This window comes from Pseudophryne corroboree, chromosome 9 (genome assembly GCF_028390025.1).
Source record: "Pseudophryne corroboree isolate aPseCor3 chromosome 9, aPseCor3.hap2, whole genome shotgun sequence".
NCBI classification, from domain to species: domain Eukaryota; kingdom Metazoa; phylum Chordata; class Amphibia; order Anura; family Myobatrachidae; genus Pseudophryne; species Pseudophryne corroboree.
In genome coordinates, this window is record NC_086452.1 from 269622153 (window position 1) to 269644420 (window position 22268).

Genomic DNA, 22268 nt, shown 5'->3' on the forward strand with positions numbered 1-22268 from the left:
TTTTGCATAATGGCAGCACAGATACAATAGTAAATCATATAGAAAAATTGCATAAAAGTATTGCCTTTAAATAGAAAAAATCTATAGGAAGCAGTGAAGACCGAGATATTCATTAAGTCCTTTAGGAGATAATGTTCCTAATCTAAATATCCATTTAGATTCACATTTAAGTAATTTAGCAGAGCGATTACCTCCCCTACGTCTTTCTGGAATGTGATCTATTATTTTATAACTCAGGGAGGCCACACTAATCACACAAAATGCTCCAAGCCAGTGGATGCTTCTACTAGCAACCACAGTAACCAACACAAAGGAGCAATACTACTGCTAGGAGATGATAAGACAAGGACAGACAGAGAAAGACTGAGATCAGGAATTGGTCTGAGGACAGACTAATAAGGCTGTGACTGTGTACACGGTTAAAGAGGCCTGAGAGAGAGACTGTAGTGGAATGGGACTGTGGTAATAGAGACAAATGTGGTGTGAGAAAAACATGGGACATGTTAGAATTTGCCCAGATGTAATGCTGTCACAATATTGTCAGATATCACAAATCCCGAGGAGAATCCAAGTGGGGTAAGCTATTGTGCAAAGATTTCCCTGAGTTTTTGAGATTATCAGCGGTGAGCCTCTTACTAAAACCAGTGGTACACAGCGTAGCCTGCCTCTGAATGAGTTTGCTTTTGTAAGATGATGCTGATGCTCCTGCTGCTGTTGGTGCTGCAGAAGGCAATACATCTACCCAGTGGGCTGTCACAGTCATATAGTCTTTACTTTGCCCTGTTGCACTTGTCCACATATCCGTGGTTAAGTGTACAGTGGGTGCAACGGCTTTTCCGAGGACACTAATAACACTTTTTTTAATGTCCTTGTACAGGCTGGGAATGGCTTGTCTAGTGAAGTGGAATCTAGACAGGATTTGGTACCGGGGACACAGTACATCAATCAGCTGTCTAAATCCCAAACAAACCACAATATTCCTGGTGCCGCAATTGGCGGATTTGAAAGCAGCTCTCTCAGGGGTAATAGGTAATTTACCCCAAAACTAAGCCAAAAAAACCACAATCTGAGAATGCGCTTTTCAAATCCAATGTAGATTTTAATTATCTATATATTATAAAAAAAATATGCATTTAACTATCACAATTCTATATATTGCCGGCCGGCCACATAAAAAAACTTTTTTTTGTAATTAATAAAAATTATATTTATATATGATTAATTAAAACTTGGTTACAATAGACAAATCTTATATATTTATATATATTTTTTGCACTGGGATCTTTGACAAATCCTACAATCACTTTTTCCGATGATAGACAATCTGCTCAAGTCCATGTATTCATGAATCAATTTAGCAACTTATTGCACAAGATGTAATTAGTAGCAATCTGTTGAATAAAGCCATGCATCCATAGTCAGATTGGTAACTGTGGCAAAGCAAGTGGTTAATAGCAATCTGTTGAACACAGCCTTCCTCACAGCTGAGCAGTTCCGTTTAACCAATTCACAAAGTTAGTTTTGTTACAACTGTAACTGGTTAGAACTACTGTGTAGCAAAATAAGATTTGTATACCGTACAAAGTGCCTCTATTGTCCACCGTGCGTGCGGCGTCCCTCCTGGTTAGTGTTTTTCTCACCATCTGCTTTCTCTGGAGGGGAATCTGTTTGTATCGCTCACCGCTCTTATACTCCTGGCGCTTAGCCTCCCGGCTGGTATTTCTCCTCGTCAGCCTTACCAGGAGCATCGTGGACTGGTGTCAGGCAAAAGTTGCACACGCTTCCCCTTGCCTTCGGGGTGTTGTGTTAGCCGACCAACTGGTATAACAAATGCTGCAGTCTGTATGAGAGTACGTGACAGACGCGTTTCCTCGCCTACTCACAAGCATCGGCGGCTTCCTCAGTGTCAGTTTCAATTTAACTTGAGTGGGCCTAGTAAGTAAGAAATGGGGGACCATTTCCGAACCCTAGGTACAGTAACACAACATCAGCAAAGAATGCCTCAGGAATGATGGATGGCACGAGGATTTTGGTTGAGTTGCCTATGTCGTGGGAAAAGACCATCAAGGCAACTGCAAGGGGAGACGTAAGAGAGAAGAAGCAGGAAAGGAAAAAGAAAATAAACAAAATAAGGAGAACAAAAAGAAAGAATGAATAACAAACAACATTACTACAGAACAAACTACCCTTTAAAAGCCCACATACAAACGCCACGCTAGTATCATAGACAAAATAGCAACATCCAACAAAAACAAGGACGCTTTCCATAGAACACACCAACCTCTATCAAAAGAACCCCCCACTAGCAACACCAAAGCTGAGGCATTCCAAAGACCACAATAGAGATAATACCCAAGTCACATCTAACTATAAAAAACATCCCGGGGTACACAATGCCAAACCCCCTCCCCTTAAGAAGAACCATTAACATACAATATACTTACATGCTATCACTGCCATCTAGAAAGGAAAAAGAATACCCAGCAATAAAAAGAATAACATCTCAACAGTTGTTTTAAAGACAACACAATTTTTATGCAGCAGAAAAAGACACTAGAAACCTCTATTATATTTATATCTGTATTTATTAATTGTCTGTATTTATTAACTGTTTCCGAACATACCCTTACCATTTTTTGAACAAAACTTTCATTACAATGAGGTTTGACATTATAGCCATGTAATGGGAGAATTTCACACAACTGACAGCTGGAATAACCAATCAAAAGAAACTAGATCCTATAAGAGAAGGAAACCAGTAACACATGTCACTAGCCAATCCCTGATGAAGCACGGCATTTGTAGCCGAGTGAAACGCGTTGGACCACGCCCCCCACACCCGCCTCAGATCCGGAGATCCTGACCTCCTGGAAGACGCTCGCCGTAAGTTCCACGAGGCTCAGCACTGCAGGCGCCTGCAGCAACACCGCGGCTCCAGGGAAAGAGATGCTCACAATCCACCGCTGCCCAGAGAAGAGACCACCAGTCCCACAGGGGACGAAGACATGTAAGTCCACCCTTTCATTGCACCAGCCGCTGACTCAAGAGACTTACATAGACTCTAATTGCACACACGGACCGGAGATATAGGACAATATAACAATGAAGTAAAAACTTTCTCATTAAAACGGACTCAGTGCATGCACGGGAAGAATCACCTAATAGAGAACCATACAGCAAAAGTATCAATTCAAACAGTGTTTCAAAATAGCGTATTCAATTTGTATCCATTTGTACCTGATGTTTTTTTTTTAAATTCAATAATTTTTTATTTGAATTTTCAGGTTTTCATGAACATTACACACAGAAACAAGCAAACATAACATTACATACATATCCAATATGTACAAAACAACCGCACATGTATAGGGCGCATGGTACAACATTTGTATGTAGTATCTCCTAAAACACATATTCTCAGATGGATTATTTTTGAGAGTGTCACATCCCAAACATAACATTTCAAAAACAGACACTAGCATATTAGAACAAGCACATTAGAGCACATTATACCTCAGCAAGGCCGGCCGCGGGGCAACTACCCCCAAAATATACCAGGACAAAGTAAGGAGAAAGACACAAGGCTGGATTTTATGTATCCTTGAAATATTTAGACTCTATCCACCTGCCCCAAATTGTACACCATTTCCTCTCCACCTTCCTTGCCAGGAACACAAATTTTTCGTGTGCGACAGTTTCGTTGACCAAGGCTATCCAGGCCTTAACTGTCGGGGCCTCACCCGCAAGCCACAGCCGGGCTATACAAACTCTGGCTAAAGCGCATAGGTTGATAGCGTTGTACCTGATGTTTTTATAACAAGCTACAAGGTAGCACCAGCTCTTTAAATAATCCAACTGCACTGCATTTCTAACCAATATCTGTATGTGCTTTTGCATGTTAACTGCCATAGAGTTTTTAGATTTGTTTTAGAGTGAATTAGTCTCTTAATTTTTACACTACTGTTGTTTTAACACTATTTATTCAAAATAAACCACTTTTTATACACAAACACCACCGCAGTTGTTCCTAGCAATTTGTGCTCTACTACTGTTTTAACATTGTCTACCAAATAAATCAATTTTATTTATACAAACACTACTGCAGTTTTTCCACAAAAATCCATACTCTATCCAGGAGCGCCAGAGGTTCCACCCTCCCCCTTTTTACCATTGCTAAACTGAGGAATACTTGAAAAGAATTCCTACATTGGTAACCTAGGCTGCACGGATAGACCCTCTTCACATACATACATACATACATACATACATACATACATAGAACATTTACTGAGGGAGCGCAGATCACATCCCCATTTGTACAAAATTTATTGTAATCAAGTTTTAATTAATCATATATAAATATAATTTTTATTAATAAAAAAAAAAGTTTTTTTATGTGGCCGGCCGGCAATATATAGAATTGTGATAGTTAAATGCATATTTTTAATAATATATAGATAATTAATAAAATCTACATTGGATTTGAAAAGCGCATTCTCTGATTGTGGTTTTTTTAGCTGTCTAAATCCCACTGCATTAATGGTGAATACTGGATGCACGTCTAACACCAGCATAGTTGATATGGCCTCTGTAATCCGCTTTGCAACTGGGTAACTGCTGTCATACTTCATCTTCCTTGCAAAGGATTGTTGAACAGTCAATTTTTTTGTTAAACTACAAGTAGTCTTTCTGGTTCCCTTCTGGGATGAAGATCGACTCCCAGCAACAACAGCAGCAGTAGGCATAGCACTCAAGGATTCTCCGGAGGAAATGAATACAGGACTACTTCTGATCCTGATTGAGGAGGAAATTGACAATGAAGGTGTTGGTGGTGGGGATTGCAGGTGCTTGGATCCAACAGAAATAACGAAGCTAGGTGTCGCCGGACTGGTTACATTCTTAGCTGAAGTATCTGAAAGTATCAGCAACTTTTGATGTACAGATGGGTCCACTTTTATCTTGGTCTTTAATAGGATTAATTGAGCCAGGTCAATCAAACTTAATCCCCTGCTGTAATGACTTAATCCCCTGATGTATTGTTCTCTCTGTATTGTATTGCAGCTGAGAACAATAGATGAAAGGCTTATGCTAATAAACCATGGTGTGCCTAGATGCAGCAAAGAAGTCAAGATAAAAGTGGACCCATCTGTAAGTGCTGCAAGTGGCATAACAGGGAGGAGGTTCCTAGGTGGTTACAGTCCCTACCTTTACTTACAATGGCTTTACAAAGGCTACAGGTGGCTAGACAGTAATTGTCCAGGTGTGGGGAGAAATAATTCCACACAGAAGAGGTGGATATTTTTATCTTTTGCCCAGGCATGACAATGGACTTTTTCATATCATGGCCAACAACTGTCTCCACTGGAGCCTTATTTAAACACATCCCCATCATCAAACTCCTCATTGTCAACATTCCAATATCCTGCTCATCCTGGTGTACTTCTACAGTGACATCCTCAATATCAATGTCAGCATGTTGACTGGCGCTGCTCTTCCCAACACTTGCAGATGGTGTGCAAATGGTGGAAGGAGCCTCCTCTTGCCGTACAGTATTGGAAAGGTCAGGCTTATACATCGCAACCTCGGACACACTTGGACTCTCCTTGGGGATTGGTGATATTTCTGAATGCACAGTTGGTTCCTCTGTCTTAACAAGTTACATTTTTTTAACTAATCTACAGGAAGGAGGGCTTACATTAACACTATGAGATGCTGAACCAACAGTCATAAACAGTCAACAGTCATAAACACTGGTCAAGGCCTTAGCCTTTCCTTGCAACTTTGTGTAGTGAATGGCATATTGCCAGTTTTACGTTTCTCGTCAGCTAACATTACTTTTAATGTTTCACTGTAATATATTGCTTCTTTGATTTTACATGCCCTCTATGCCATTGGGTGTAACTCTCTTTGCATATGTTATATCTGCCCCACCTGCACTGCACATGGGGGGTAATTCCAAGTTGATTGCAGCAGGAATTTTGTTAGCAGTTGGGCAAAACCATGTGCACTGTAGGGGAGGCAGATATAACATGTGCAGAGAGAGTTAGATTTGGGTGTGGTGTGTTCAATCTGCAATCAAATTTGCAGTGTAAAAATAAAGCAGCCAGTATTTACCCTGCACAGAAACAAAATAATCCACCCAAATCTAACTCTTTCTGCACATGTTATATCTGCCTCCCCTGCAGTGCACATGGTTTTGCCCAACTGCTAACAAAATTCCTGCTGCGATCAACTTGGAATTACCCTCGTGGTTTTGCCGATTAGAGAAAGATTTTGCTGCTGCTGTGAATTAGGGTGCATGCAAAAGCAGTCAGTATTTTCCATACATTGGGCCTATGATTCCTGAACAGCTTTATCTTTACACTGAAATTAGATTTCAGTTCGGACATACCCCTCTCGAATCTAAATCTTTCTGCACATTTTAAATCTGCCTCATCTGCATTGCAACATGGTTTAGGTGCACAGTAACTTGCTCTTTTTTGCTTCACTCCCAACTCAGACTTAACATCATAATGTCACATTTAGCACTGTAGCAGGATTCTTCATCAAAGAGGGGAAGTCAGGAAGTTGGGTGTCACAATGCTGTTGGCCAATTCCACAAATACGCCAATTCGAGAATTGCCACATGCGACGTGGGGGTCACTTTCGACACACAGGATTACTCAAATACCTTAGCTGCCACCACCAAGAGGAAATTAGCGTATAAATGCAAGGTAGCCTTCACTTCTACCTGTCACATACACACCGCAGTACTTAGAAAATTAAGTAGACGTGGGCCACGAGGCCTTGGTTCATAACAATCACAGAATCAGAACAAAAAAGGTTACAAAGATTATTAAGCATATTTTAAAAACACAAACAGAATACAGCAATCTCAACAAATGAAAAGAAATAAAAAAAAATACAGAAACCTAACTCACTTACTCAAACAAACTTAGGTGGTTCTGTTTGTGGAGGAGTTTCACAGAATAACTCAGGTCATCTCTAACATATTGTTGAGTTCCCAAGAGATGCACTTTTTGTCCCAGTGCGAGAGACAGATATAGTCCGCAGCTTCATCAGCCCCCTCCCTTGTGATTTTTTTAACTACTTCCCTGCTGGACACTAAACATACACCATTTTTACATACTTGGTGCTTAGTAACAGGCAGAGGGGAGGGGGTATAGCCCAAAGGCATAATGTATGAATCTCTTTTTCAAAGAGAGTGAGGTCTGAGCTCTGGGGGTCACATCTTCCTAAGCCTGGAGTTGTGGATTTGAAGTTTTAGAGGTTTATGACATTAGCCAGGAAATAGGATTCCTGAACATTCCAATCAGGACAATAATGTAAAAAGGAGGACTCTGCGCACTGAGGCTATGTAGATTTAACTGTCTGGGGCATGCTGCTCATTCAGGTGGGTGTCCCAGCCCACCTGTATATTAATTGAACAAATATGTGGATAAACCATGAGTGAACTGCGCTCAGCCCCTAATGTGTGTAATATTGAGTGGGTGGAGTATGGTTATGCGGTTAACATGCACTGCTTGTCTTAAAAAAGAACAGATAGATGACACAATATATGTAGATATGTGGAGACCCAGTATATGGGGGGAAGAGTTGTGTTAGAATAATAAAACTGACAATAAGTACAAATGGGTACTTGTACCACTGTAATTTATTTTTGTTCTATTGGTGCTAAAATAAGATGGATGATGATGCAGAATGGAAGAAACAGTCTCTTCAAAAGTTCATACAGTCTGTAATGCAGATTGCGGCGTCCCGCACATCTGCTCTTCGTGTGCCATTATCCTTAAATTAAGCAAAAAGTGGGGGTGGATGATAGTACTTCCTCTTTGGTCTTCACGGTGCCCTGAGCTAATGGTGATAGCATAAGTAGGATAAAAGGGATCTCCAGACTGGTCTGTCCTCTTTTGCCCCTGCTCCCCATGGTGCGTCCTGGTTCAGACGTCCCCTGGGAGCCGGTCAGTTCAAGAGGTATGGCCTGTCTAAGGTGAGAGGGAAACCCAGATGGCGCTCTGCAGAGCGGCCGGCTGTGTGACCCCCGCCGCGTACGGAGAACTCACCTGTCATCCTCTCCTGCTGCACGCCGCGCTCCGTCACCGGCTTCCTCTCTTCCTCCGCTGTGCAATTGCCTAGCAACGCTGTTGATTTCCGGGTTATCCGGTCACGTGACCTGATCTTTCTCCGTGGATCGCGTTCTGAATAGTAGTATTAAAGCATCAGTTAGTTCAGCATGTGTAAATAGTGGCTCCAGCGGATTTCAACCTTTCAGTCTTCCTGTGGGAGTTGTAATGTCTGAATTGACGGAGTTTTGAATGTTCATATGGGGGCCGGACCAAATTCTATTGGACGGGAATTTCATGTCACTGATTGGCCTTTAATCTGTCAATCAAAATTGATTATATGTTCCCTTATCTTCAAATGGCAGGGTCCTATATCCAAATGACATTTAGACATGGTCTGATAAAACAAATAGGTTTGGACACAGGTATTCTATCAACCCAAGAACATACATATTTGAACACACAACACCCCATAATACCCTTTTTCTAATACTTACCAAAAATACACAAACATCCTACCAAGCCCCCAGGGAGGCCCATCATTTCAGGCATAGGATCCATCAGTTCCTACTTATCTCAATATATTGACATCTTTTTACAGCCTTATGTCAAAACACAAAAATCATACCTCAAAGACACTACGGACATACTACACAAATTACAATCCATCCCATGGGGCAACAATTGTTGGCTGGTCACCAGCGATGTCACTTCCCTATACTCCATTATAGACCACACACAGGGAATCTGCAGTACACAACATTTTTTGGAAAACGACCCTGACATGACAACAGAACAAAGGGATTTCATCTTGGAAGGCATGAAATATATACTGACACACAATTATGCATAGTTCGACAACTAATTTTACCTCCAGATGACGGGGACCGCGATGGGGATGAGATTTGCGCCAAGTTACGCAAATCTCTTCATGAGTAAATGGGAAGATGACACCATCTGGTCAGACCCAGAGCTTGGCGCAAATCTCGTCCTATGGACTAGGTACATAGATGACATTTTCTTCATCTGGCAAGGCAACAAAGAATCCCTTAAGAATTTCATTTCCAACCTTAACCACAATGATCGACATTTGAAATTTACCACCAACTACGGCCAAAAGAAAGTGGAGTTTCTATACCTCAATATTTTTATACATGAAGGTTTAATACACACCTACACGTTCAATAAAACCGTAGACATTAATAGCTTTATCCTAGCATCCAGTGGGCACCATCCCACCTGGCTCAAAGGCATACCAATGGGCCAGTTCGAAAGACTGAGGAGAAATTGCTCTAGGATCAGCTATTACGATACACAGGGCATCACCTTAGGTGACAGATTCAGAGAAAGGAACTACCATCCAGAGATAGTACAAAAGGCTTTTGCCACAGTGAGAGAAAATGACAGAGCACCACTTTTAGAGTATAGAAAGAAATCAGAACAGTGTACGAGCACTGAAGAACCCCTTTTCATTACACAATAGTCAGATCAAGCCAACAGTGTGAAAATGATTCTCAAAAAGCACTGGCCCATACTACTACAGGATGACACATTAGCGGAAATTCTACCACAGAAGCCGAAGGTGGTATATAGAAAAGCCCCTGATATCAAACAAAAATTAGTACACAGTTGCATACCACCAACAAATATGACGCAAACCACAATAGATGGCACACACAAAAAGGAGGGTTTTTTTCCATTGTGGGACATGTATAGGATGTAAAACCACGGGCGCAAGAAGTACTGTACCAACATATAGTGTAAGATCTGTAAGCAATGAACATATAGTCAAGATCAGAGACAGGTTAACATGCCCTACTAAGGGCATCATTTACATCCTCCAGTGCCCATGCATAAAACACTATGTAGGAAGAACTATAAGACCTCTAAAAGTGAGAATAAATGAACATGTATGCAATAGCAGGAAAGGCACAGAGGAACATCCGCTATCTTTACATTTTAGGGACCATCACAACTCAGACCCTACACTACTCAAATTCACGGGATTAAAACAGGTGAAAAGAAATTGGAGAGGAGGGGATTTCATTCACAAAATAAACAAGGAAGAACTATGCATGATTATCAATCTGGGGAGCCTAGCCCCCAAGGGTCTCAATATTGATAATGAGATCAGGTCAGTCATCTGCAAATAACCAATACATTATAACGACAAATTGACTTGTTCCCAACTGATCTGTTGAAACATACAGACCGGATAATCCATCCATCCATCCACCCACCAGTCGTACACTTGCTGGTTTCATTTGTTTTAATTATCACCTTACAAGGAACTTCCCAGGAAAAAGGGTTCCGCACAACAGCCCCATTATGTTAGGCTCTGTTATTCCATTAAAGATTTATGGGGATTAACAGCTATCCCACTCATGAGGATATTTCACACTATTAGACCACTACAAGAACTACAGTAGAACACATAACAGAATATTTACAATTCCTTTAATTTATTATGTCTTACACACACAAGGTACATAACACACCATCTCTTCAAGAAAAGAAAATCACCAGCTCAACAAACCAGTTTGATTATAACACACCCATTCTACAAAACAGTATTTTCAGCAGCTCATTAATCTCATCTCTACTTATGTCACTACCCTACATTCAAAAACACCCCCAGCATGGGATTTATAGTAATACTGAAGAATGTGTTAAATGTATTCACATACTCATGGGGAGGTACTGCATACAGCTACTTTGACATTAATTAAACAACGGAAGAAACAACTTGTGGCTGTGTAAGAATCCATTACAGAATTTTTCACTAACAGTGTGCTGCCAAAACAGGTCATGTTTTATCAGACCATGTCTAAATGTCATTTGGATATAGGACCCTGCCATTTGAAGATAAGGGAGCATATAATCAATTTTGATTGACAGATTAAAGGCCAATCAGTGACATGAAATTCCGTCCAGTAGAATTTGGTCCGGCCCCCATATGAACATTCAAAGCCCCGTCAATTCAGATATTACAACAACTCCCACAGGAAGACCGCAAGGTTGAAACGCGTTGGAGCCACTATTTACACATGCTGAACTACCTGATGCTATAATACTACTATACAGAACGCAATCCACGGAGAAAGACCCAGTCACGTGACCGGATAACCCATAAATCAACAGCGTTGCTAGGCAATTGCACAGCGGAGGAAGAGAGGAAGCCGGTGACGGAGCGCGGCGTGCAGCAGGAGAGGATGACAGGTGAGTTCTCCGTACGCGGCGGGCGTCACACAGCTGGCCGCTCTGCAGAGCGCCATCTGGGTTTCCCCCTCACCCTAGACAAGCCATACCTCTTGAACCGACTGGCTCTTAGGGGATGTCTGAACCAGGACGCACCACGGGGAGCAGGGGCAAAAGAGGACAGACCGGTCTGGAGATCCCTTTTATCCTACTTATGCAATCACCATTAGCTCAGGGCACCGTGAAGACCAAAGAGGAAGTACTATCATCCACCCCCACTTTTTTGCTTAATTTAAGGATAAAGGCACACGAATAGCAGATGTGCAGGACACCGCAATGTGCATTACAGACTGTATGAACTTTTGAAGAGACTGTTTCTTCCATTCTGCATCATCATCCATCTTATTTTAGCACCAATAGTACCAAAATAAATCACAGTGGTACAAGTACCCATTTGTACTTATTGTCAGTTTTATTATTCTCACACATCTCTTCCCCCCATATACTGTATCTCCACATATCTACATATATTGTGTCATCTATCTGTCCTTTTTTAAGACAAGCAGTGCACGTTAACCGCATAACCATACTCCACCCACTCAATATTAGTACATTACACACATTAGGGGCTGAGCGCATTTCACTCATGGTTTATCCACATATTTGTTCTATTCCAATCAGGACATTTGGTCACACTTCCCTGGTCTGTTTACAGAGCCCCCAACCCCAAACGAATTGGGCTTATCAGACCTCAATGTCCAGAGCTTGGCAATATCTGCTTTTGATGTAGAAATGCAATGCCCTTTGACAACTTCATGTCAGGGTCCCAGACCACAGATAATTTATATTTTGGACAATATACAATTCTGAGGTCAGCTCACAGGAGAAATTGTGATTTCCCTGACATCTACCTCTTATCAGTATTTATAACCTCCGGTCTGGTCATTGCACATGTCATCGCACATGGCACATTGCTTTCATCCCTAACTTTTATGGTCTGTAGATAAGATAGAACCTACTCTCTCTCACAACCTAGATACATGGAGGTTAAATGCAGGATATTGCCTGTCAGCCATTTTGTCACATCTACGCTGAAAAAATACAAAATTATATATTATATATATATATCTATATATATATATATATATCTATACCAGCATATAGAAAACCACAGCACTCGCCACCCCAGAAGTGGGGTGCAGTATCCGCACTCGCCACTAATAGGGTGGGGTGCATGTAGCCCACAGCCACCAACTCAAAAATATAGAAACAAAAAGTACAGCACTCACCAAAATAAGCTCAATTATCCTCACAACATCTATGGATAAATGAATAAACGATGGGGGTTTAGTTAGTGAATTGGCCAATGCACGGAAGCCTGCATACCGCTCCACGGTACCCCACCTTCATGCAGGTCCTACACTATCACCAAATCATCTAAATTAAAACCTGGCAACTGTATCTCATAATATAACTGCAAAAATGCCCACTTGGTGTAAGGTATAACTGCCATGAACTGCATGGCTTTTAAAAAGGTACACTAGTCACCTAATGTCAGATTGTGTTTGGTCTGTGTCCCCGGAGGGGGCGCTAGTGGGTCAGTGGAGGTAGAAGGAAAGAGACGAGGAGGTTGTATCACGTTCTTGCGCATGAGCGCAATGGTATTTTATTTAGCAGATGAGTTTAAACAGAAATGCAGCAGAAATAATATATCAGATGAGAAAACACTTGGAATGATAACAGATAGTCTATGGTAATGGATGATAGGTGACTTGAGAAATCATATCCGGAAATATAAAACAACAGAATGAATGTCAGTGAAATGATTCTGGTTTGAAAACCAGAGCAGGGTTTTAAAACAGAGAACTAAGGCAGTTGATGGATATTGCAAACCTGAGCATAAGCAGGAGACCAACTCACAGTGCAGGTGATGAGGCACTGGCAGCAGCAAGCTGTGTCACAGGTGGAGGAATGAACACACCTGGAGTTTAGTCTTCAACTGCAGGCTGAAGCACACAAGGTGGTGATGAGTGTGAAGCCCAATGCAGGTTGCTGGTATTGCTGAGCCTTGAAGTTCCACGGGAGCAAAGCAGAATCACCAGGAGTATAAGTTCTTAGCAGAGAACCAGGAACTCAGGAGAAACAGGAGCCGATCCTTTCATGCAGGTTGTCAGAATGACACAAAGTCCAGGATGCCTGTGAGGTGAAACTGTAGCCTCCTATATACCCCATGGTGTGCAGGGATTGGATGGAGGAAAGGACAGTGGGTGCGGCCACGCACCGGATTGGCCGCAGCATACTAGCTGTTTGGAAACTGTCATGGCGGCGCCCACGCCGCGGCCCAGCGGGGACGCGGCGCGCACACGCCCGCTGGCTCAGGAGTGTTCCCAGGACCTTGATGATGTCCCATGGCAGGGACATAGGCGACAGGTGACCGCAGGGAGCCAGGACGGAGTCCGCAGCGGCGGACGGATGCCAGTCTGGTAAGTCGATTCCTGACAGTACCCCCTCCTTTAGGGGTGGACACCGAACACCCACGTGGTTTGGAGGGATGAGTGCTGTGGAAGACACGGACCAACCTAGGAGCATGGACATCAGATGAATTCACCCAGCTTCTCTCCTCTGGGCCATAACCGAACCAATCGACCAGGTACTGGAGACGTCCATACCGGCAACGAGAGTCCAGAATCTTGTTGATCTCAAATTCCACGCCCCGCTGAGTTCGAACCTTGGGACCTGCTGGAAGAGTATTCTGAAAGCGGTTTAGGACTAGAGGTCTGAGGAGAGAAATGTGAAAGGCATTAGGAATACGAAGTGAAGGTGGTAATTTCAACTTGTAAGCCACTGGGTTGATGACACTCTCAATAGGGTATGGACCAATGAAGCGTGGTGCAAACTTCATGGATGGGACCCTGAGACGAAGGTTGCGGGTTGATAACCAAACCCTGTCCCCCGGTTTCAAATGGGGAACCGCACGTCTCTTGCGGTCGGCGTAGATCTTGTATCGACTGGAGGCTTTTTTGAGGGAAACATGAATTCTTTTCCAAATGGAGGAAAACTGAGTCAGAGCAGTAGTGGCAGCAGGAACATCCATGTGAGGGAGTTCTTGGAATTCAGGTACCCGGGGATGTTGCCCATAGACTGCAAAGAAAGGTGTCGTGTCTGTAGCAGTGTGGTAACGAAAGTTATGGGCAAACTCGGCCCATGGGAGCAGATTGAACCAATCATCCTGGGAGGATGTTACATATAGCCTTAGGAAAGTCTCAAGTTCTTGATTGACTCTCTCTGTCTGCCCGTTCGTCTGAGGATGGTATGATGACGAGAATTTCAATTTTATCTGCATGGCAGAACAGAGGGCCCTCCAAAACCTTGCTACAAACTGTACCCCCCGATCAGATATTATTTCGGAGGGTAAACCGTGTAAACGGAAGATCTCCTGTAGGAAGATCTGGGCAAGTTTCGGGGCTGAAGGGAGACCCTGGAGAGGAACGAAATGAGCCATCTTGGAAAATCTGTCCACTACAACCCAAATAGTGTTATGTCCCTGAGAAGGTGGAAGATCAGTGATAAAATCCATTGATAGGTGAGACCAAGGACGATTAGGGACGGATAAGGGTTGTAACTGACCTGCTGGAGACTGACGAGGAGTCTTGTGCTGCACACATTTAGGACAGGATGCCACGAAATCCTGGATGTCCACTTTCATCTTCGGCCACCAATATGACGCAGAAAGGAACTTGAATGTCTTCAGGACACCAGGATGACCAGTGAACTTGGATTGGTGGGCCCAAGCTAGCAACTTGGGACGGAGTTCTGGGGAAACAAAAGTCTTACCCGGAGGTGGAGCTGGAGAGACTTGAGAGGCAGCGAAAACCACGGGACTCAGGATGGAATGTGGCACAGAGTCAGATGTTCCCTCTTCTGATTCCATGGACCGGGATAATGCGTCGGCTTTCACATTCTGTGAACCTGGGCGGAAATGAAGCCTAAAATTAAAACGTGAGAAAAACATAGCCCACCTGGACTGGCGAGGGTTAAGGCACTGAGCTGCTTTTAGGTATAGCAGGTTTTTATGATCCGTGAAGATGTTAAACGGATGTTTAGCCCCTTCTAGGAGATATCTCCATTCCTCGAGAGCCAGTTTGATTGCCAGTAACTCTTGATCTCCCACGGAGTAGTTAGCTTCTGCGGGAAGAAACTTGCGAGAAAAGAATCCACAAGGGTGAACTTTCCCATCAGATCCCTTCTGGGAGAGAACAGCTCCAACCCCAACTGTAGAGGCATCTACCTCCAACTCGAACGGCCTGTTGACATCTGGCTGTGACAGCACTGGAGCAGACATAAAGGCTAGCTTGATCTTCCGGAAGGCTGCCAAGGCTTCTTCTGACCAGTTGGAATGATCTGCCCCTTTCCGAGTCAGGTTGGAAATAGGAGCGATGAGAGTGGAGAATCCTCGAATAAATTTTCTATAATAGTTGGCAAAACCCAGGAACCGCTGGATAGATTTGAGGGAGTTTGGAATGGACCAATTGGCAATGGCTTCCAATTTTGCCGGGTCCATCTGAAGATCCGATCCGGAAATTATATACCCCAGGAAGGGTATAGAGGGAACTTCGAAGGTACATTTAGATAATTTCCCGTAGAGACGGTTCTCACGAAGACGTCGGAGAACTTCACAGACTTGTAGGCGATGAGATGGAAGGTCTTGAGAAAAGATAAGAATATCATCTAAGTAAACAACAAGGTACTTATACAGGACATCCCGAAAGATCTCGTTCACGAAGTGTTGGAATACCGCTGGAGCATTACTTAACCCAAATGGCATTACCAGGTATTCATAATGGCCATCTCGAGTGTTGAAGGCTGTCTTCCACTCGTCACCACTCCGGATTCTGATGAGATTATAGGCACCGCGGAGATCTAACTTGGTAAAGATGCGAGCCCCCTTAACTCTATCAAAAAGTTCGGTAATAAGTGGTAGAGGATAACTATTCTTGATGGTAATGTCATTGAGACCCCGATAGTCAATGCATGGACGTAGTCCACCATCCTTCTTTTTGACGAAGAAGAAACCTGCACCAGCGGGTGATGATGACGGACGGATGAATCCTTTCTGAAGATTCTCTCTGATGTAATTACTCATCGCCTCTGTTTCAGGAACAGACAAAGGGTAGGTGCGCCCCCTGGGTGGCTTCTTGCCAGGAAGGAGATCGATGGGACAATCCCATTCCCTATGGGGCGGCAGGATATCAGCAGCCTTTTCACAGAAGACGTCTGCGAAGTCTTGATAAGCTGCTGGGAGTGTTAGCTGTGACTTTACTTCGGTAGACTTGATGGGACACACTTGGGCTAAGCAGGAATGATGACAGTGTGAACTCCATGAGGTAAGCTGCAACGTTGTCCAGTCGAACTGTGGGTTATGTAGTTGAAGCCAAGGCATGCCCAAGACAATCTCCTGGGTGGCTTGAGGGATGACCAGGAACTTGATCACTTCTGAATGGAGAAATCCAACTCCCAGAACCACTGGGGTAGTTTGATGTGAAATGTTCCCTTTAGAGATTCTACTACCATCCACAGCAGTAATGTATACAGGATAAGAGAGTTCACAGGTAGACAAGCAAAATTTGTTTACCGCAGCTTGGGTGATAAAATTTCCTGCAGCACCGCAGTCCACTAATGCTGACGCAGACTGGAGCCCAACGGAAGTTTCTAGCGTCACTGGAAGAATGAGATCTTGTTGAGAAGGAGCTTGACTGAATGATCCTAACTTGACTCCTCCCTTACAAGTCAGGATCTGGCGTTTCCCGAACGCATCGTGCAGGAGTTAATTTGATGACCCGCAGCAGCACAGTATAGGCAAAGCCTCTCTCGTAATCTTCTTGCCCGCTCCTCAGGGGTTAGGCGGGACCTATTTACCTGCATAGGCTCGTCAGAAGAAGGAGGCTGAAACTGTACAGAAGGTATGAACCTTACTCTGCGAGGTTCACTCCGAGCGCGTTCATTATTGCGTTCGCGGATGCGAGAGTCCAGCTTTATACACAGGGAGATCAAGTCAGACAGTTGAACAGGGATGTCACGGGTTGCCAGTTCGTCCTTGATCCGATCCGAAAGTCCGTGCCAGAAGGTTGCTACCAGAGCTTGGTTGTTCCATTGGACTTCTGCAGCCAACGTCTGGAACTGGATGACATATTGTCCCATGCTTCGGTTACCTTGACGAAGTTGGATCAGGTCTGCCGAAGCTGATGTTGCACGACCGGGCTCGTCAAAGATCCGTCTAAAGGTCGACATAAAGTCTGAGTAGTTATTGATCAGAGGGTCAGCACGTTCCCACAGAGGAGACACCCAATTCAGAGCAGATCCAGAGAGTAAGGAAATGATGTAGGCAACCTTGGACCTTGGTGTAGGAAAGTTATGTGGCAATAACTCAAACTGTATTTCGCACTGATTAAGAAACCCGCGACATAATTTAGGACTGCCATCATATTTGCTCGGCACGGGCAGGTGCAGACGAGACACCGGAGCTGATGCAGCCGACATAGAAGAACTTACAGCACTGGCAGGTGCTGGGGTAACAGTAGGTGAGAGTACACTTGGCAGGGATTGCTGCAGTGTATCCAATCGGGAGGACATCCCTTGTAGAAAGTGAAGCATCTGCTGCTGCGCAACCTCTTGACCATCCAGACGGGAGACCAGATTTTGCAAGGCCTCTGACCCCACACTCCGTCCACCATCCGAGTCCATCGATCCTGGACTTACTGTCAGATTGTGTTTGGTCTGTGTCCCCGGAGGGGGCGCTAGTGGGTCAGTGGAGGTAGAAGGAAAGAGACGAGGAGGTTGTATCACGTTCTTGCGCATGAGCGCAATGGTATTTTATTTAGCAGATGAGTTTAAACAGAAATGCAGCAGAAATAATATATCAGATGAGAAAACACTTGGAATGATAACAGATAGTCTATGGTAATGGATGATAGGTGACTTGAGAAATCATATCCGGAAATATAAAACAACAGAATGAATGTCAGTGAAATGATTCTGGTTTGAAAACCAGAGCAGGGTTTTAAAACAGAGAACTAAGGCAGTTGATGGATATTGCAAACCTGAGCATAAGCAGGAGACCAACTCACAGTGCAGGTGATGAGGCACTGGCAGCAGCAAGCTGTGTCACAGGTGGAGGAATGAACACACCTGGAGTTTAGTCTTCAACTGCAGGCTGAAGCACACAAGGTGGTGATGAGTGTGAAGCCCAATGCAGGTTGCTGGTATTGCTGAGCCTTGAAGTTCCACGGGAGCAAAGCAGAATCACCAGGAGTATAAGTTCTTAGCAGAGAACCAGGAACTCAGGAGAAACAGGAGCCGATCCTTTCATGCAGGTTGTCAGAATGACACAAAGTCCAGGATGCCTGTGAGGTGAAACTGTAGCCTCCTATATACCCCATGGTGTGCAGGGATTGGATGGAGGAAAGGACAGTGGGTGCGGCCACGCACCGGATTGGCCGCAGCATACTAGCTGTTTGGAAACTGTCATGGCGGCGCCCACGCCGCGGCCCAGCGGGGACGCGGCGCGCACACGCCCGCTGGCTCAGGAGTGTTCCCAGGACCTTGATGATGTCCCATGGCAGGGACATAGGCGACAGGTGACCGCAGGGAGCCAGGACGGAGTCCGCAGCGGCGGACGGATGCCAGTCTGGTAAGTCGATTCCTGACACCTAACACTGGCTAATCATTTACTAAAGGGCAGCTGACACAGGTTTAAGATAATTGGGGTGCATGAACAGAGTTTGTGGCCACAGTTAATGAGTTAACCAGGGGTTAACCCTAAAATATACCAGCATATAGAAAACCACAGCACTCGCCACCCCAGAAGTGGGGTGCAGTATCCGCACTCGCCACTAATAGGGTGGGGTGCATGTAGCCCACAGCCACCCACTCAGAAATATAGAAACAAAAAGTAAAGCACTCACCAAAATAAGCTCAATTATCCTCACAACATCTATGGATAAATGAATAAACGATGGGGGTTTAGTTAGTGAATTGGCCAATGCATGGAAGCCTGCATACCGCTCCACGGTACCCCACCTTCATGCAGGTCCTACACTATCACCAAATCATCTAAATTAAAACCTGGCAACTGTATCTCATAATATAACTGCAAAAATGCCCACTTGGTGTAAGGTATACCTGCCATGAACTGCAGTGTAGTGTAGGACCTGCATGAAGGTGGGGTACCGTGGAGCGGTATGCAGGCTTCCGTGCATTGGCCAATTCACTAACTAAACCCCCATCATTTATTCATTTATCCATAGATGTTGTGAGGATAATTGAGCTTATTTTGGTGAGTGCTGTACTTTTTGTTTCTATATTTTTGAGTGGGTGGCCGTGGGCTACATGCACCCCTCCCTATTAGTGGCGAGTGCGGATACTGCATCCCACTTCTGGGGTGGCGAGTGCTGTGGTTTTCTATATGCTGGTATATTTTAGGGTTAACCCCTGGTTAACTCATTAACCTTGGCCACAAACTCTGTTCATGCACCCCAATTATCTTAAACCTGTGTCAGCTGCCCTTTAGTAAATGATTAGCCAGTGTCAGGTGACTAGTGTACCTTTTTAAAAGCCATGCAGTTCATGGCAGGTATACCTTACACCAAGTGGGCATTGTCCACGTACTTAGACAAATTAGACGTAAGAGAGTCTATCCCTGCGACAATAGGTCTCCCAGGTGGGTTGGATAGGCACTTGTGGATATTAGGTAAAAAATAGAATATGGGGGTAGTGGGGTTGGATTGCATTAAAAACGAGAATTCATCCTTTGTGATAATGTCACTTCTCAGGCCTTGTAAAAGTAAGGATCTGAGTTCATCTATAAATGTATTTTTCGGGTCATCTGGCAGCAGGGCATAGGAGCTGGTATCTCCTAAGAGTCTGTGTGCTTCTTGGACATATTTGTCCCTGTCCAGGATGACCAACCCCCCCCCCTTTGTCAGCCGGTTTTATGACAAGTTGCTTGTTTTTTTGGAGATTTTTCAGTGCTTTGATTTCTTTGTTGTGGAGATTTTTATTCACCACTGGTGTGGGTTCTGTTTCACATAAATCTTTTTTCACTAAATCGTAAAAAATGCTTATGTTGCTCCCTTTAGATTCCACTGGATAGTATTTACTTTTTGGTTTAAGTCCAGATTTTGAACTTGCTTCGTAATTTGATATGATAGCGTTCTCTTTTCTCAGGAAGTGTCTTTTTAACATAAGTTTCCGCACAAATTTGTTGAGGTCGATGAAGGTATCAAACTTATTTAGGCCTTCTGAAGGTGCAAATGATAATCCTTTGCTAAGTAGTGAGTGTTCTGAGTCGGTGAGGGTGTGTGTGGATAGGTTAAATATTCCTTTGTCTCCTGTACCGTGGGTTACAGGTTTCTCTTTTTGAACTCTTTTCCTCCTACCGTCCCGTTTTCCTCTACTTCTGCGAACCTTCTTTTGAGCGGAGAGGCATGTTTGACGTCCTCGTAGATTGTGCTCCTGGGTGGATCTTTTGTTCTTGCTCCTTGTCGTGAGGATAAAAAATCTTGTTCACTATTGGTTCTGAATCGATTAAACGTGTTGAATCTGTTGTGTGTTCTGATGGATGGTGTTGCTGGCGAGTCATCTCTCCGTACTGGTCTCGTTTTCTGCGGTAATTCTTCACTCCAACATACAGATACATCCTTCTCCTATTAAGCACTGCATGTGCCCACTATACTATATATACCCCTCACTGGTATTAAAATAGAATACACTATAAACACATTGTCTGAAAAAAACAAACACATGTGTTTAATATGCAGCAATATACAAGTACTTTTTAGAAATGACATTATATACTGTCACTAAATACTCCATAGACTCTAATGGCCTCCTATATGACAACATGTTGCTAATGTACACATTTTTAATAGAAATATTAACAATATTTAGATTATCAGTGCCCCTTTGAATAAGAATTATTCTAGTCGTTTTTAAGCTCTCTAAACATACACATATATCGTTTTTAAAAAAATCAAATTCCAGCAATATAAAGTTTTTCCCTTATAACATCTCCCATGCTCCTATTATAAAATTAATTAATAATACTTTATAAGGAATTAATCCTCGTTTTATTTATTTGTTTTCCTATGTGCATTTCTGTGCAAGCTGAACATGCCATTATAGAAATGTGTCCTGCACTATATGGCTTCACAAAGATGTCCGCTGCGTTGATTGACAATGCAAACCATCCAATCAATATGAAGCTACAGGCCGTTCCACGTCGAAACAGGAAGTGTGGCTCCCCTAACAGAAAAGCACAAGCAGGAAGTGGGGCAGCTTAGCGCCTATACAGAGACGCGAATCACGGAAGCGGGGCACCGTGCGCATGCGCAGTGCACAGACTCGGACACAGGAAGCGGGGCGGAAGTGAGGCAAATAGCGCCCCTGGACTTATTTTATACCGTACTATAAGCTATGACGCTCGTTTTTGCACTATATTTATCTTATGGTAACCTTATATTGTTGATCTACCCCTGGCAACAGTCTTTTCCGAATTTACACAATGCTATATGTAACTGTATTTTCAAGTAGCCCTGAACAGGAAGTGATGTCATAATTACACTGCTAATTATCCTGGCTATAAATAGAATTACTGTTCAGTAGCCCTCTACCCCTTGATGAAGTCAGATGGACGAAACGCGTTGGGCAGACCTCAATTTGACCTTCCATTTTTAAGATAAGCACCTTTCTCTTATCTGAAATATATTTGTATATTTTTATTGTTCCAGATATGTTTTATTATTTTTTCTTTTATCAGCTTGAATTTATTTATTATTATTTTTTAATCGATCAAATCCACCCGTTTTTTATTCCATCCAACCCTTTTTCCTTTTTTATTACTATTGAAATGTCTGTTTTATAATAAATATCCCCCCATTTTTTAAAAGAAATACGAATTGCATCCTTCTTCATATATATATCCTTTAGTGTAGACACTGTTAGTCGCTAGTA